The sequence below is a fragment of the Pinus tabuliformis genome, chromosome 5_1 (assembly GCF_031772625.1).
Source record: "Pinus tabuliformis cultivar Carrire ecotype Pingquan chromosome 5_1, CPIR1, whole genome shotgun sequence".
Lineage (NCBI taxonomy): Eukaryota > Viridiplantae > Streptophyta > Pinopsida > Pinales > Pinaceae > Pinus > Pinus tabuliformis.
In genome coordinates, this window is record NC_142305.1 from 174,144,228 (window position 1) to 174,163,354 (window position 19,127).

Consider the following 19,127-nt stretch of genomic DNA (forward strand, 5'->3'; position numbering starts at 1 on the left):
TTTGGTGACTGTTGACTTTCCTCTCTGACTACAGGGGAGTTAGAGGACCGCTTAAGTGAACAACCTGAGATGTTTGAAGAGCCTATTGGGGAAGAAGAAGAAGAAACCATTCCACATACCCAACACCATGATTGAAAACAAATATGACAATGCTTTTCCCATCAAAGAGAATAATGGAGATGTTAGGATGAAAAATATAATCCCTTCTACCCTTCCTCACTTCCATGGCTTAACCTCAGAGGACCCTAATACCTTTTTGTTTGAGTTTTTTGTTGTCTGTATAAATTATGATTATACCTTTGATGGCCAGAATTTGAAGTTGTTCCCATCCACCCTTAAGGATGCAACCTTACATTGGTTTGGGTCTACCTGGGGTTATCATCACTATCTACGCTCAAATGAAACAATCCTTTAACAACAAGTACAGGGACTATTGTAGGTACAAAGACACCAAATATAAAATCTTTAGAATGACTCTTGTACCAGATGAATCCCTAGAAGACTATGAGGAAAGGTTCCAACTCAGTTGTAAAAGGGCCAGATGCACCCTAGATCTTGAACCACTCAAGTTATTCCTTCTTAGAGGATTCAGGGAGGACATACTAGAAACCATAAAAATACTATGTGGAGGAGACATCTATTAACTATCCTATGACAATATCAAGATAGTATTCAAAAACCATTCTAGGGATGCTAGGAAGAAGGGTAGGTCTAGTCAAGCTTTGGCCAGTTCCTCTTCCTCCACCACATCTATCAAGAATGAAATTGGAAACATGTTGGAGGACTTTAAAAGTGAAATGTTGCACACCTTTTCTCTGCAAATGGACACCATGCAGATCAAGAGGAAACAAGAGGAAGCAGAGAGAGCCTTAGCTATATTTTTCCCTAAATGCACTAGAAGGCACCCCAAAAATGAATGTCCATTAAATGTTATAGAGGTTTGCTCGGCCCGTGAGGAAAACGATTCCAAAATAAGTGTCCTTACTTTCCTAGATTGAAAGTTGTATACCAAGGTGCAGAAGGTGGGGTTGAACAACTTTGTTACATCAATCAAAGGAGGCCTCAAGGACCTCAACCATACTAGCAGGGCATGCAAGGTCCATAATATTCCTATTACCATCCCAATCAGAATACACCCCTACCCCCTTGGTATTCTCCTACTCATCCTTGATGGTCCACACCTTCTTCTTGGTCTTATGCACCTTAGTATTCTCCCCAACGTTCCAATAAAACATTTCAGCCATATGCTTCTACATATCCTCAGTGGAATACCCCATCACAAGGTTGGAGGCCTCAATTCAACCAACCACCTACTTTACTGCCTCCACCTCCATCTCAACCACAACTCATTCATCCTTCTCCACCTAAGCAACCTCAGATGCCTTCTCAACCAAATCTAAACAAAAACAACAAGTAAGCACAACAGGTCTATAGTGGAGAGACATATTACCCTCCCTATGCTGTGGAGATTCAAGAAATCAAACTCAGGTCTAGAAGAGTGCTCCATGATAACCAACCTCCTTCTCCACCTGAGGAGTTTGGAGAGGTGAAGGAAGAGAGTGTTCCTAAAGCCAATCCACCTCCTTTTCCTAAAAGATTGATCCATCCTAACCAGCACACCCTAGAAGAGACTAAACGTTTGGGAGAATTGAAAAACTTATGTGTTAAAATCCCACTCCTCGAAGATATCAAGGATGTTCCCATCTACATTAAGGTGATAAAAGAGAAATGCTTCAAACATATTGGGAGGAGAAATAAAGATGCCCCTACCATCAATGTCATTGGTCAATTGTTTGATCTAATGTTGGGGAGAGTTGATGACATCATTGTCCCCCACACCTTGATTGATCTCAGGGATACCATCAATGTGATGACTAAGGAAGCCATGTTCAAACTAAATCTCCAAGGATCTTTGAGAAATATCACAACAATGTTGCAACTTGTAGATAGGTCCACAGTGACTCCTAAGGGAGTTGTTGAGGATATAATGGTATCTATTGATTCCTGCGAGTATCCTAGTTCTCCAACCCAAGACTAGATTCAATGGCTATCCTCTCATCCTTGGAAGACCATGCCTAGCCATTGTTGATGCTTACATAATTTGCAGAGATGGCAACATGAACATTAAGAATGGGCATTTTTCCAAACAGTTGGTATTGTACCCTCTTACTCAAACATCCCTAGAGCATGACTTACCCGTATGGTTGGAAGAGGAGGAGGAATATGAAGCCTATCATACCACATCCCATCCAATTTGTACCCTAGATGATGTTATAGAGGGGGGAAGCCTAATGAAAATGACCTCATTGAACAAATCCTCCAGAACCAGCTCCAAAACACCATTCCTCTTGATGAACTTGTGAAGGAATCTGAGGGTAATCCTTGGATTGAGTTATGCCTAGTGGACCCAAGTCCTGCACATGTCCAAATGGTAGAATTTGATCCATCTAAAACCTTCAAGATGAACCACTCTCTCTCATCCAATCAAGAAGAGAAGGTGTGTGAAATGCTAAGAGAGCACTTAGATGTCTTTGCTTGGAGCTATAAAGAAATGAAGGGAGTGCATCCTTCAGTGTGTACTCCTCACGTCTACATCAATGAAGGATGCAAACAAATGTTCCAACCTTAGAGGAGAATGCACCCAACCCTCAAAGAAATAGTAAAGGAAGAGTTCCAGAAGTTGTTGGATGTAGGGTTCATTTACCCCATCTCAGATAGTGAGTGGGTGTCCCCTCTAGTTTGGTCCCAAATAAGAATGGAAAGTGGAGGATCTATGTGGATTACAGAGAGCTTAACAAAGCCATGAAAAAATACCTGTTCCCTTTAACTTTCGTTGATCAAGTCTTGGATGGTCTTGTAGGGAAGAAGTTCTCTTTCCAAGATGGATTCAGTGGTTACAATCAGATCCAGATCAGCCCATAGGACCAAAATAAAACTACATTCACATCTCCTTGTGGTACCTTTTCTTATAGGGTCCTTCCTTTCGGATTATGTAATTCCCCTACCACTTTTCCAAGGGCATTGTTGAGCATCTTTACTGAGCTATTCCATGAATCTATACAGATCTACATGGATGGTTTCACTCCCTATCGGTGTGACTTACTGGAGGCTCTCTCTTACTTGGGGAAATTCCTAAATAAGTACATTGAAATGAACCTCTTTCTTAGTCCTAAGAAGTGTGAATTCTTGATGAATGTAGGGACTATACTTAGCCATTCAATATATTAGAAGGGAATACAAGTGGATCCAAACAAAATTTCCATCATAAAAAGGGTCCCTACTCCTCAAAAGCAGATGGATGTTAGGAGCTTCTTAGGCTTAGTTGGATATTATAAGAGGTTTATCAAAGAATTCAACAAAGTAGCTTCACCATTGTTTCGATTGCTGGCCAAGGACTCCGAATTTTATTGGTCATATAGTTTGCAAGAGGCCTCAGATATCTTGAAAGAAAAATTGACTACTGCACCCATACATAGAGGCCCACATTGGGCTCTTCCTTTCCACAACCATGTTAATGCATCTAACCAAGCTATAGGAGCAACTCTAGGCCAGATAGATGACAAGTTGCTTTGCACCATTTACTTCAATAGAAAAAATATGTCTAAGGCTAAATTGAATTACACTGTAACTAAGAAGGAGCTCCTAGCTGTTGTCCACTCTTTGAACAAGTTAAGGCATTGCACCACTAGATAGCAAACCTTTGTGCATACTGACAATGTAGCTACCAAGTACATAACAAACAAGCCTTATGTGAATGCTAGAATTATTAGATGGTTGTATCCATTACAACAATTTGATTTAACTATCATTCATATGCCAGGAAAATAAAATGTAGTTGCATATTTTTTTTCTAGACTTGCTTTGCCTGGAGGTGAGGAAGTGATGGTTGATGATCAAATTCCAGAAGAGCACCTATTTTCTATTTTAGTTCTCTCTCCATGGTTTTTTGACATAGCCAACTACCTAGTTGCTATAGAGTTCCCTCTAAATCCGTCATCCATGGAGAAGAGAAGAATTGTAAGGAAGAGTGCCTCTTTCACTTGGATTGGGGCTAATATCTTGAAGCTGGGATCAGATCAAATCCTGAGGAGATGTGTCAAGGAAGAGGAAGTATTTGACATCCTCTTAGTCTTTCATGATGGGCCTTGTGGAGGTTACTTTTCTGCCAAGAGGACAACTTTAAAGGTTCTACAAGCTAGTTACTACTGTCCCACTCTCCGCCAAGATGCAAGAAGATACACCAGTTGATGTGATCAACACCAGAGGATGGGGAAACCTACTCCCAAGAATGAAATCCCCTTGCAACCTTAGGTGGATTTAGAGCCATTTTAAAAGTGGGGCATGGATTTCATTGGGCAAATTGTTCCACCATTAGGGAAGAAAAGGTACATAATTGTATGCACTGATTATTTGACAAAGTGGGCTGAGACAAAGGCTATCAAGGTAGAAACATAGGAGAAATTGGTTGAGTTCTTAAGGGAGAATGTGTTCTACAAATTTGGGTACCCCAGAGAGATAGTCACTGACCGGGGATCTCAATTCACATAACATCTAATCGAGAATTTGTTAGCGTAACGTCATATCAAGCACATAAAATCTACTGCCTACCATCCTCAGGCCAATGGAAAAGTAGAGGTCACCAATAGGGCACTAGAAGACACACTCACCAAGGTTGTGAGTAGAAACAGAAAGGATTGGGCAGATAGATTAGTGGAGGCCACACGGGCCTATAATACAACTTGGAAGACAAGTATTGGTTTCACCCCTTATGAATTAGTCTATGGAAATAAGGCTCTACTCTCCATTGATTTTGAGTAAAATACCTTGAGAAGGACAACATAATTGGATTTAAATGTTACAAAGGCATAGTAGGAGAGGCTGCTCCAGTTAAATGGCTTGAATGAATTCAGAATGCAGGCCCCCCTACACACTAAAGTTATTCAATTACAGAGGAAGGTCTGGCATGATAGGAACATCAATGACAATGTTTTTCAAGAAGGTGATTGGGCTCTGCTATATGACTCTAGGTTCAAGGACTTCAAAGGAAAATTGATGACAAGATGGTTAGGTCTATACCCGATAGAGAAATTCCATAACAATGGAGTTGTTCAAATCAGGGCCATTTATGAGGAAGGGATTCCCTTTCTTGTCAATGGCTATATAATAAAGGTTTACAGAAAGCGTTTGTCTAGGGAGGAGTTCATCAATTCCATCAGCAAAGTGGTGAATGAGATTGGAAGTATCCTAGCTTCCAAGTCACAACATTCTTAGATAATATTTTTGTTTGTGAAAAAAAAAGAAAAAAAAAGAGAAAAAACCAATAATAGGCATGAATGAAAACCTCGATGAGGAATTTGAGGCCAACTCTTAGGTTGAAAACCTCCTTGAGGTATCTCAGGAGTGAAAAAAGAATAAAAGAAAAATAAAAGATCCCTAGGTGAAAACCTCCCTTGAGGTACCCAAGGTAGACAGGCAGGTTGAAAATGTCTCTTGAGGCAGCCTATGTGTACATAAAAAAAAAAAAATAAGAATACCATGACAATGATCTACAACTTGCTCATTATAATTTATGTCATTTTGCAGGTTTTGAGGACAGTGGAAAATTGAAAAGCTACAGGGACAACATGCTCAAGTTCCATTCAATTTTTCCCTCCATACCATCCATGTAAACCATGTCCCTACAACTCTCACCCATATTCGGGGCTCAAAAATCCATTTTTAGGAACTCTCTGGTTTGCTATAGGACCTGTAACTGCTACAGGAAGATCTTGTAGCACTACAAGATGTCTTGAAATTCTATAGGAAAAAGGTTCTGATTGGAAAATCATCATACATGGACTATACAGAGCGGAGGGAAAACAACAGCAAGAATTGCACAGTCAAAAAAGTTAAATGCTTATACTACTGAACTGGGAAGAAGTGACCTTACCTGGAGGTCCTACGTTTGGGAAGATCCCACAGGGTTCAAACCCTCTGCTTCCTCCAATGCCTTTGAAACATGTAAATTATCCAAGAAAATTGTATATAATAGCAGTAACATAAAGCATTTTCATGATATATACGTTAGATCATATAAGAAAATGATTGATTATGCATTAATATAAGATTTATAAACAAATCACAACATCTTTCAATGCATAAACACGATAAATATCAGGAACAAAACAACATTTCTTTATTGATGTAAGCTAAATGAAAGGTGGAAAAATACAACCTGAGTCTTCCTCCAACTCTAAGCGGAACCATCCTTCGGATCTGTCCCGTACTGGCCTCAACAATTTTCCTCCATCAACATACAAAAGGATATCACGAGAGGGATGAAGGGTATCTCAAAATAGGAAACAAGAGTTTCCTAAAGCTTGGGGAGTGTAGGAGGCACATGGATTTCTTCAGAATCGATTAGGGATCAATCAACTATAGTATCAATATCTCATCTCTTCTTCCCTCTTAGGCCTTCCCATGGAGGTATTTATACCTCTCCAAATTAGTTTTTTCAGTTGGGAAACAGTTCGGCCACGAGCTGTAGTAGGTGAGTAACAGGTAAAACCCATAAAATCCGCCCAAAATTAAGGATATTTATTATTTTTAAGTGTTTTAACACATATACATGGGTTGGGTATATGATGACCAACATGTACAAGCGTTTAACACAGAGAAAAGTAGCGTATAGGAAATAAAACACTATTTTTTAGATTTTGGACGAAGTCTGGAAAGGAAGGGTTTCCCTAGGCCATAACCATAGCATCAAATCTACCAAAAGTGGTAAATGTTGCTATAATAGATGCTCCCTAATATATGGAGGTCAGAAGGGGTACATGATGGCCAAAATGTATTAAGTGTATAGAAGGAATCATGCTGAGACCGAGGAGGAGTTCACCAGAATTCAATGTACCAAGCCAATGAAAGAGATAAAAAAGAAACTACTGTCTGAGGCAAAGATACCCATGCTCAGAGATAGTAAAGCATGTCCGCATGTCAAGTACAAAAGTGGATCCAATATGCATACAAGTATAAAGGAACTAAAAATACATAATGGATCATCCAATCATATCCAAGTAAGTACATGTTTGAATATCACATATAAAGAACTAATCAATGATGCTGAAGTATGAAGTTGATCACTGAAGTCATAAAGCTGATCCAAAAAGTACCAAGTCAAATGGTGGAATAAATGGTACTACACTGCAACTCAGGTGCCAACATATAGGATGTCACTGTAAGGAACTGCAACATATAAGGTGGATGGTGTCAACTAGCAGAAACAAGAGCAACTGACAAGTGAACCAAGAAATGCTGATGAAAACCCGAGGTCTTCACCGACTTCCATGGTACATTTATACACAATGGGAATAGATGATCTGAAGTCGACCATGTGAGAAATCATTTGATTATCGGTCATTGATGTATACTATAACAAATGCAAGACTACTCACCGATAATGATGATGAGAGCCAAGGTACCTAGTACAATCTAACAAGTGTGAATAAATGAGTTGTAGTCAAACACTTGGAAGAATCTATCAATCAGGAGACAATGATGTTTTCCCACTATCGATAGCGAAGGAGTATGCCACTAATGACTGCAAACCCTAAGGTACTACTAAATGGACTCTAGATCTCGTTCCTAGAGCAATGAGTTGAAGTCGATGGGAAAATATCTGCTAGAAGGAAGGAATGAAGACATCCTTCATCAATCTAGTGTGAGTGTAACTTGCAGGCCAATAATGTGGAAGGAATCAGACGAATAAAGATGTAGTAACCTAACCAAAGCACGTTTCTAGCATACACAGATGTAGCTAGCACACGATAGAAACCCTCTGAACCAACCAATAATGAAAGTTGACACAAAGGTGAGGAATCCACCAATAGGGTCAAATGGAAGCCAAGGTACTGCTTGAATCCCAATGTGTGATAATGAACACTGATGTCGAACACAAGGGAAACCACTCAGTCAAAGACCCATGATACGGATCGATGTTGAATACAAGGTGACCTATCAATAATGAAAATATGGCCAGGGTGCGGCTCTAAATATGCTCTCATAGCAATTTGTCGTAGTCGATAAGAGCAAGACCTGCTAGCAAGAAGTCAATGGAGACCTTCTCAAACCAGCACGAGCAAAGGACCAAATAGATGATGTGATAACGAACATGACTCTGATAACTAGGGATGGCCGACTAAAAAATAGGTCAAGAGACACCACAAAGAGGCTGACTCAGGTTTACTTCCCTTGAACAAAAGCACGACTCAACTATGACTACATGGAAGCATATGATAACTTTGTATAAGTTTGTCATGTAGGAGGCATAAGAAAACTCTCCATATGATTGGAAGAGATAACCAATCATAGGAGTATTGACTCAATAACAAGGCTAAGGCTCTCCTAAGTCAAACTGAAGCACATCTTAATGGAGGAAAGACTTATATTTGGAGTGCTTTGTTCAAGGGCGACACAACTGACTCTAGCTGCCATCAAATATGGAAATAATGTCCCGTTCCCGCTCTTTTTTGGGATATATAATTTTTTTTGTCTTTTTCATATTTATTAAGTCTAAAAAATAATAAAAGAATGCTATAGTACAGTGGAAAGAATGAGTGTCAAAAAAGAAGATTCTCTAGTTCCTGGGAGGGGAACATTCCTATGCTCAATGCAAGGTGGCGAAACTGGTCAATGACACTCAAAGGAATGTTCTTTCCATGGGAAAAAAAGGATGTCAAGTTGCAGAGGCTAAGTGATTGACAGGTTGATTTCGAAAAAGATATGCTCAAAAGGTGGCTTCAACACGAGTCCAGGTGAAGCCGGCTCAAGGCCAAAAGTTGCAAAAGGTCAACATGCAATGCAACAGTACAACTCAACACAAAGGAGCCTCTAGGGTATAAAGACAGAAAATAACGAAGCAGAAAGAGAATGAGTCTCCAACGCACAAGTCATGGCAGGACTAAAGAGGACTCCCGAGCCTACTCAATATAGCAGCATGGGCAACATATGTCAGTGAGGATCTAACTAAGATGCCCATGTAAAGGTTGGCTCTACCATCATATCATGATTTTATAATTTAGCGAGTGAAAATGGTTTGTGAATCAAGACATGATGGGGTCGACCCTATGGCAAAAAATATCGCAGTATGGAGGCTAGTATGCAAAATGCAGCAGAAAGTGATATTCCCTAACCTATATGCCAGTAAGAAAGTGATACCTGCCATGACGGGTCTGTAGTCATGGGACCGAAGCAATTTCTCAAAAAAGTCTCCAAAATATCCTGTAAAAACAACCCATTCCCAACACTCCAAGCCAAAAGGTCAAAAAGTCCATAAAATAAAAACCAACTTTAGAAAAAATAATTTTCATTTTTCAACCTATATAAGGACTTTTGGACTCACAATTTTCTCATTTGTGTTTTGAGCAAGGAGCTATGGAGAAAAACTCAAGCAAGCTTCCTCCATCAAATTCAACCATTCAAATTGCTTCAAATCTTCTAGGTAACCCTCTAATCATACTTGTTATAATTTTTTATTCCTTTTAGATATAAATTTGACTGTAAGAAATTATTTTTATTTATTTATACTCTGCGTACATGCGAGTTGGATACAGGTAACCCACGTATATAAAGGCCCTATACGCAACTGTGTAAAAACCGAACCTGCGTGTGTGTGAGTTTAAAATTTTAAACATGGATTTAATGATATGAAACATCTTTTTTTTGCAGGATGACAATTACCTGGTGTGAAAGAGAGCACAATGCCATTGATAACCAAGTGATGGAGGATCAAAATGCATTAGATGCTTTGAGAGGATGTGGTTTGTTAAAATTCTTCAAAATGCCAAACATGAAGGCGAATACTCGATTGCTTGAGCTGCTAATTCACTACTGGAGTGCAGAAGAAGATGCATTCATGATTGATTAGATGCCCCTGAGGATCGAGATAGAAGACATTTATTTCATTACAGGTCTTTCCCAAAGGGGAGAGAGAGTGCACTCAACTGGCAGGACAAGAGGTAGTCTCAGTGTAGAAGACTACGTCCACATATATTGTCCTGGAAACCCTGAAAAGGTTGGAAGTTAGATTCCAATCAAGTATGTAGAGAGTTTATCATTGAGAATCCTACTATTTACCATAGCCAGGGTAAACAGTTATGTTGCTCTACATCAAGCTTCACATGTTTCTATGAGCCTTGCAGTGGATTGTCTCACTACAGTCTTCGATTGGTGTACACCTCTGCTAACCAACATGAAGAAACAACTCACTTCCATCCAGAAGGGTCAGACGAAGAATTTTGGATAAGGAACTATCTTATGTTCTTTCTTTTTTGAGAGAGTACCTGGGCTTCGTCCCAAGGTACTATCCACCATCAGTAGCTTGAGAGATCCACAGATGGGCAGGTGGGTTGACTTGATGAAATGCCTAGGGGGCGGTGAGGTCCCTAGGATGACTTTTGATGATGAGTTTTTCCTTTGGTGGGAACAACAGGTCATTGCAGTCGAAGACTACCCTTATGCTGGAATGGATTTCCGAGGAGATCCAGATCTAGTATTGCCACCAGACGCAACATGGGGTGCCATAGGTATAAATGATTTTTTAATTTTTTAATTTTAAGATTTTTTGGATTTTCAATATAAATGAATTAAAAATATTTTTGATGAGACAAGACACTTACAAAATTATTGATCATGTTTCAGATGTGGGACCAGTGAGACCTGATGGACTTCCTCGACATAGGCGTCGTGGAAGGGATTGAAGGGACTGCGACTAGGACTGAGAGATTCCTCCATGCAGTCCAGAGAAACTTGGTGAGATTGACTCACTAGGTACCCATGGTGGCCATAGAGGACTTACCAGAGGAGATGGAGTGGCGCATGACGAGAGTCCCATGGGACTGGGTGTGACTATTTCGGCATGTGGCTAATGTCGTCGTTTTCTTTCTAGCTGCTCATCCTGAGCAGGATCATTAGATAGATGATCAGATCTTTTTGTGATTAGACATGATGATGGGCATAAGCCCAAATTTTGTAGGGCATTTTGTCTTGATTTTGTATATTATTTTGGACACAAAAACTCTATCTATATATAGACAGTTTTATGATGATCATATATACAGATGATACTTCAATTATTTTTTATGTTTTAATGTGATGAATGATTTATATGCCAATCCAATGCTTGATTAGCAATAGAATCTGCTAAGGAATTTTCTGATCGTGGAATGTGAACAAATGTGATGTAAACAAATGATCTTTGCAATAAACACACTCTCAGAAATTGGCGATACAAATAAGGATCTCGTACCCGATAGATGTTATTCAGTTGAGATACCACCAGTTGTGAATCCAAATAAACTACTAACGAATCAATATCAAGAGATATCGCCTCAGATAGTAAATTAATAACAACAGTATATTCGGAAATATTATTTGAAGCAGGACCGATACATACTCCTCTTGAAACCATCAATTGGCCAGATGGATAATAAATCACCCAAGCCACAGAAGCAAGGTTCCGGGTGTGTCTACTGGCACCATCGGCGAACCCTAGATATATCAAATCGTCCATCAATACTTGCCAAAGCAGATAAAAAAATATCGACATCACTAAAACCAATAGATAGATATGTACAATCATACAATATATACAAACAAGTAAATTCTCGGTCGAAGCCTAAGAAAAGTACTTCTTAAGGTAGAGCCCATTTCTAGGCTTCACCAACTTGTTTCCTTCAAAATCAATCAATTCATAGGCTCCCTTTTTCAAAACTCGCTTGACAATGAAGGGACCATACCACATAGACTTAAACTTGCCTACCCCCAAGGCATCTTTGTCTTGATTGTAGACCAAGACAAGGTCACCTTCAGAAAAATTTCTAGGATGGACAACTTTATCGTATTGAGTTTTTACCCTCTTTTTATGAGCTTTGTTTATTGTGGCATCATCTCGACGTTGCTCATCAAGATGTTCCAAATGAATGAGGCGTTCTTCGAGACTAGAAGTCTCAGGAAGAAGTTCAACAACCAGTTTAAGGGAAGGAATTTCACATTCTATAGGAAAAATAGATTCCAACTCATAAACCAGTTGAAATGGAGTAAAACCAATGGCAGTCCTAACTAATGTTCAGTATGCCCAAAGTGCCGGATATAACATGATGTGCCAATTGGATCTAGCTTTGTTAATCGTCCTTTGTAGGATGATTTTAAGGGATTTGTTCACACTTCTACCTACCCATTGGCCTGAGGATAATACAGAGATGAATGCTCCTGCTGGAAACCCAACTTGAGAACCAATTCAGACATAAGTTGATTTTGCAAATGATTGCGGTTAGTGATAATCTCTTTAGGAATACTAAAATGGGAAATAACTTGATTAAAGAGAAACAAGGCCATTGTTTCACTGTCATTCTTGAAAGTAGGCATAGCCTTAGCCCACTTAGTAAAGTAGTCTATGACCATGATGATATACTTGTGATTTCCTGTCGAAGGTGGATTACAAGTAGTAAAATCAATGCCCCACTTTGTGAAAGGACCAACAGTGATCACAGGGAAAAGCGGAGCTGGATGTGCACACATTTTCCGAGTATAAACCTGAAAAGGATGGCATCTCTTGACCGCTTCAATACAATCTTTGAAGATCAAAGGCCAAAAGTAGCCTGCTCGCAAATTTTTTTGGGTTGTAGCAAGCCCAGATAAATGACCACCACAAGCTCCACTATGGCAATCATTAAGCACTGACTCGACTTCTTCCAAGGTTAAACAATGTCTAAGGATTGAATCAATCCCACGATGATATAAAGTGTCACCTATAATAATATAATTTTTAGCAAGGTGACGCAATTTTCTACGCTCATCCTTGGAAAAAGTGGGCGAAAACTTCGAAGTCTGGAGATATATAATGATATCTCCATACCAAGGATCTTGTGAGGAAATAAGAAATAGATGTTCATCAAGAAAATTTTCTTCGTGAACGATTTCTTCCTCACAAGGCAACTCTGAGATCAACTTTGCAAATACTAAATATTTCTTAGATTTAGCTGACATGAATTCGAGGTTGAATTCTTGTAAAATGACAATCCATCTATTATATTTTCCCCCAATCACTCGCCTACTGAGAACAAACTGAAATGGATTGACGGCTGCTAAGACGAAAGTTTTTCGAAGCAGAATATAATGTCAAAGCCACTGGATAGCATGAACAACTACCAAAGCTAATTTCTCAATGGGAGAATAGCACGTTTCAGGACCAACCAAGCCTCAGCTCAGATAGTAGATTACATGCTCACACAAGGCATCATATTCCTGAACCAGAACCATACCAATAGTTGATTTTATTGCAGCGAGATACAAGAGGAAATATATGCTATAATCAGGTGAACTCAACAAAGGAGCAAAGGCTAATGCTTTTTTCAAAGAATCAAAAGATCGTTGTGCGAAATCATCCCATAAAAATGGGACCCCTTTCTTAAGAAATCGTATAAATCCTTTTGTGGTCTCGACATAATTGACTATAGATCTCCTTAAGAAATTTGCTTTTCTTGGAGACTCTGAAGTTGACGTATAAAAGATAGGGAAGGAAACTAAAGTATTGCCTCAACCTTGAAGGGATCTACACGAATCCCCTCTGTTGAAATGATGAATCCCAATAACCGACCGAATGTGACCACGAAAACACACTTATTTGGATTCAACCGGATTTTATAAAAACGACATCGTTCAAAAATCAACCAAAGATGTTTAGGATGATCAATTCTCTTTCAAGAACGAGTAGCTAAATCATCCAGATATGCTTCGATAATGTGCTTGATGTCGTGAAAAGCATATGACATGGCCCGCTGAAAAGTAGCTCCAGCATTTTTGAGGCCAAAAGGCATCTTTTTGTATGCAAATGTGCCCTAAGGACAAATAAAATTTGTCTTGTGCTGATCTTCTGGATGGATAGTAATTTGATTATAACCAGAGAATCTGTCCATAAATGAAAAAATATAATTACCCGCACATTCATCAATAATCTCATCAATAAAGGGTGCAGGGTAATTGTCCTTAGGGCAAGCCTTATTTAGGTCCCTAAAGTCAATGCACATGGGAATCGTTCCTTGCTTTTTGTCTACAGTGACTGGATTAGAGACCCACTCAATTAAAGGAACAAGGTATATAAAACCCGCCTTAAGCAGCTTCTCGACCTCAGCTTTGATAGTTGTTACTTTTCTAGGGTTAACTGGTCGAAGTTTTTGATGAATAGGTTTTGTATTTTCGTACATCTTGATCTCATGTTGGACTATAGATGGATCTATTCCAGGAATTTCCTCATAAGACCAAGCGAATACATCATGAAACTCTTTAAAGAGATCAGTATAAGTTTGAATTTCTTCAGGGGAATAGTCAACTCCAATGAAGACATTTTCAATAATGTTGGGATTCCTAGAGATGTTCACCAGTACAGTTTGTGAGATAACAGACATGTTATCTTTGGGAGAAAACTATGCGGGGACCAAAGGGTTTAAAATTGTGTGAACATCACTAGTAGAAGGACTGGACAAACTTGACTCTACTTCCCATAAATGAGGGAGGAAATATGAACGATGATGCAAATCATTCCATGGTCTTTCAACACCCATCATTGCTTATACAATTGCTTCTTCAGATGGAAGGACAATATCTAAGTGATCCTGAACATAAGTTGAATCGAGAGTTCACGCCGGAGCCACATCTCCATCCCGCTCCTCTGGTGAAAAAGGAGTAGGATTGGAGTCTACAGAGTTAACAATAGACTGATAAGAAATTTCTGCTGCAGACATGGGACATGCCATTCCACCTACCTTCCCCTCACCTAATGTGGTGGTAGATGAGGGTAAGGGCCAAGGTTTCGAAAAATAATGAGTTCTAAAGAACTCTCTTCGAGAAGGTCCCTTGGAGGATGAAATAACATTAATTCTAGCTATAGGAGCAGGAAGATCAAAAGTACCCATTAAGTAAGAGTACATTCCAACTCCTAAATTATCTATATGCTACCTGGGATTGTCCAATAATGGAACAGTAGACTCAGAATATGCGTGGGAGTCTCCCGAAGAATAATCCATGTGATCAACCTTTACAATTCTCCCTTCATGAGGAAAACAAAGGATGTGAAATAATTATGTTTCAATGACATCCATCTCTTAAATCCAATTCTTTCCTAAAAGGAGGTTGTAATCTAGATTCGCATCAACTATATCTACTTAAATATTCACTACCTTTTCCCCAACATAGATGGGAAAGGCTGGAATGATCCTATGGGGCCTATGAGAATGACCATCAAATGCTTTCAACAAAGTTGTGAAGGAACAAATTGAGGTGATCCAATAGCCTTCCAACATGACATGGACATTACACATGTGGAAGCTCCCTAATCAATTATAGTTCAAAAGGTATTGGTCTTTCGATATGTAGAATTTATCTAGAAAGCCTTATGATGTGGGTGTCTTTTCTTGTTGTTTGACATATCGAATGTAAGCACAAGAGAATTTTTTGGATCAACTGCTCCGATCGTAGTGATTAATGCACTCCTTTGTATGGGGTACGACTGGAATACCTCTAACGCTCACATAGCACAAGGAATTTAAGACAGATCTTCTATAATCGAGTAGTTCTAGGCTTCCCTAGCATTAGGGTTAATGGTCGAGCGTTTTGTGGAGCCTTTCGGCATCCGAGGTATAGACTCAACAAAGGGCCTCTCAATATGGAGTGGCTCTGAAGCATCGAAAGCAGACTTAGCCTTAGATGACTCTGATTCACCATAATCACGTGATCATGTAGCAACGTCGATATGTGAACTCATCATGTAGACATTTGATGTATTATCCCCTTCTTGGTTGCCCCCTACGGGGGTACCAGTACTAGAGTTCACGCTAGAAAGTAACTGCTTCCCTTGGGGAAAAGGGTTAGTGAGGACAGCCTGGGAGCTAGAAGACCCTTGCTGAACCAACAAGCGCTGAGCATCTTGGATGTTAGGGCAAAGATGAGTCAAATGATCTCCATTGCACAACTTGCATGGAAATTTTACTTTTTTCATAGACTCTTTCCTACCCCCTCCAGCATCATTACCAGGTTTGTTTGCGTTACTATTCCCATCCTGGTTCTTTTTCTTACCTCATCCTTTCTTCTTCCCATCAGATTGTTCATTTCCTTTGGGGTTAGAAGTTTGGACGACATTTATATACGTAGGTTGAGAAGGCATAGGCGTTGATGGCGATGCTTGCATAGAAGAAGCAGTTTGTAAAGACAACTATTGTAATTGATTTAGCAGGTTAGCCGTGTTAGCATCGATCGATCCGACTAGCCCGTCAGCATGGGGACCTGGATTCGGCTTGGCTATATCAACCTTGGACCTAGAAGCATCAGGCATAATTTTCGAAGAACCCTAGATTGACAATATTTAAGTTCTAACTGCTGGGCCCTAAAAATAGCCTGTTCTTCGGTGAACACACTGGAGAGCGACACATCCCTAGAGATCTCGGGTTGTAAAGATTTAAGAAACTATTCAAGAAGGAATTCTTGTGGAACATCAACTTTAATGAGCCTCTTCCTTCTCCTCCATTCCTGGATGTGATCCGAAATGTGGGTTACCTAATTGTGGTGAAAATTAGCCAATAGCTCAGTTCCAGCATCATAGCGGAAAGGAAATTGAAATTGGTTAAAAAATATTGTAGCAAAATTACCGAAAGAAGTGAAGGTGCCCCCCAGAAGTTCAATGTACCACTTAGCCAAATTTCCAATTAGGGTATGTTGGAATAATCTCAACGTCATTGAATCATCTATCAGGGAGTTTGACGAACACCATAAGTGGAAAGTGGTTACATGGTCACCCAGATCTTCACCAGTCTTCCCTTCAAATTTAGGTATATCTGAGGGAAGTTTGGTTGGGACCAGAGGCCAAAATAGGTTATATCTAATCAAATCATTAGTCAATTTAGAAATATTTGGCAATTTTAACGTTTCCAAAAAAGGTAGTTGCAGAGGACCCTGAGGATTCCACTCGGTGTGGGTAGAATTCCCAACGTTTTGAAAAGAATGCCCTGGATTTGTGAAGGCACCAGGTTGCCTAAAGTAATTTGTAGACCCACCTGAACCATAAGGAGCTCCTTGTGGTCCAGAAAAAACCAGAGTTTGACCAACTCCTGCTAAAAAAATTCCGTAGCCAGTGAAATTGCCCCCTAGAGAGGTGTTAAAAGGAGTAGAGAGCCCTTGGTAAGGGTTCCATGCATGAGCGTAGGGAGAAAAGTTCTGGAATGAACTAACAGAAGAATATGGCATATTCCCCTGTTGGCCGAAGTAAGATTGATTCCCGACTCCAAGTCCACTAACCACAGGGTTTGTCCAACCTTGAAAAGGATTATAACTTTGACCCGTAGAGGGAAAAGGTACTGATCCTAAAGATGGGTTGGAATGTGGTATATGACCACTCCCAAAAGGGAAACCCTGAAAAGAAGTTGACCCACTTTCCATGGAAGTCATGGATGTGGAGGCAGCTGATGGAATACTTAACGAAACTGAAGGAATAACACTGGTCGACATTCCAAAAGGGAAAAATCCAATGCTAGAGGAAAAATCTTGAGTACCCCCACTCGAAGATGGAATGGAAGTAGAGCCAAATATAGCAGTGCTAGGAGTAACAAAAGGTATGGAAATTGTTCCTCCTCCTTGTACAAATATAGGAGTTTGCATACTAGTAGCACTCATGGTGGATGCCATGCTTCCAGCAGTGGTCATCGAAGGAAAAGATTGAAAGAAACTTGGGCTTGAAGGCCTGTTGGTTGGAGTCTCAACGTATAATAAAACGTCCAGGTGATCGAGAGGAAGAGGAGAATTAGGAGTCAAAAGAGACTCTTGAAGCTCTTCGACCTCAATAACATCTTCCGACTGAAAGAGGACTCTAGAAAGAACTGGAGTGTTCCTCTCCAACTCTGTACTTGTACCAGGTCTATCTTGTAAATCAATAACTCCAATTGGAGGATCAATCTCTGATGTGTTTGCTGCCACTAATTGAAAATCACTGGCAGAATTTCTCCTACGCCTTCGAGGAGAAGGCTTAGGACTCGTAGGTGAAAGCCCACAAAGCCTCCTAGACCGACGAACTGGTTGATCAACCACTTTTAATTATTTTTAAGAAATCTAATTAAAGACTCAAAAAAGTTGTAAAGCTAGGCCAACTAGGAGAAAAGAGCACTCTCTAAAAATCCCTAAAGATATAGTCAATCAAACTACTTCCAAGTATTTCCACTCCAGGTGATGAGGACTGGACACCAAAATACAAGAAAGTGAAAATCAAGGACCTTCCAAAAATAGTCTGGGGTAATGACGACCTAGGCCTACTAGCAAAGGTAATAGAAACAATTACGCTAACCTCCAGACAACAGCCTTTGCCGATGCAAGTGCCCAAGCTTCGCAAGGGTACCCTCCAAAAGTACTGATGAATGTGATGCAACATCTGCCTTAGGTGACACATGATTCCCCTCTACAGACACCTATGTGATCCCTAGGAAAGGAAACTATGGGCACCAATTCATATCAAAAGTTGGGCGGAACAGTCGTGAGGCGGGATCCAACAAGTAGGAGAGGGGGTATCTCTCTTGCTTGTCTTCACTCTCCTCTGTGCTTAACTCCCATTCACAGAGCTTTCCCGCTGTTTCTAACGATATTGTATTTCACTCATTATTCAACTTCTATGTTTGATAATTTGAGCGCCTTGGAGAGTTAACTCTCCACTCACCTATTCCAAGGCCCTAAAGAACTTAAACTTGCTGGTGTTCGTTAATGACAAAATAAAAAGTTCTACTTCTTTTTATTATATTGCTTGATTTTAGAGGGTTGTTCTTTAAGTCAAGGGTATAACGAGAGTGAAACTGATGATGTTTTCGACACAAAAGAAACCAATAGAAACTTAAGTATATGCATGCAGTTATTTTCTTTTGATGAAGAGGGATTTTTATTTGGTTCTACGAAAAACTTAGATAAGAGAAATACTTTTTCTTTTCTTTTCATAAACACTCCACACACACTCAAAATATAAAATGACTAAGAATGCTTATGATGCAAACTAACCTAATGCAAATTTAAATGACGATGCAAGATCCTATGAATACTCACAATATAAGAGAAAGTGTTTCTTT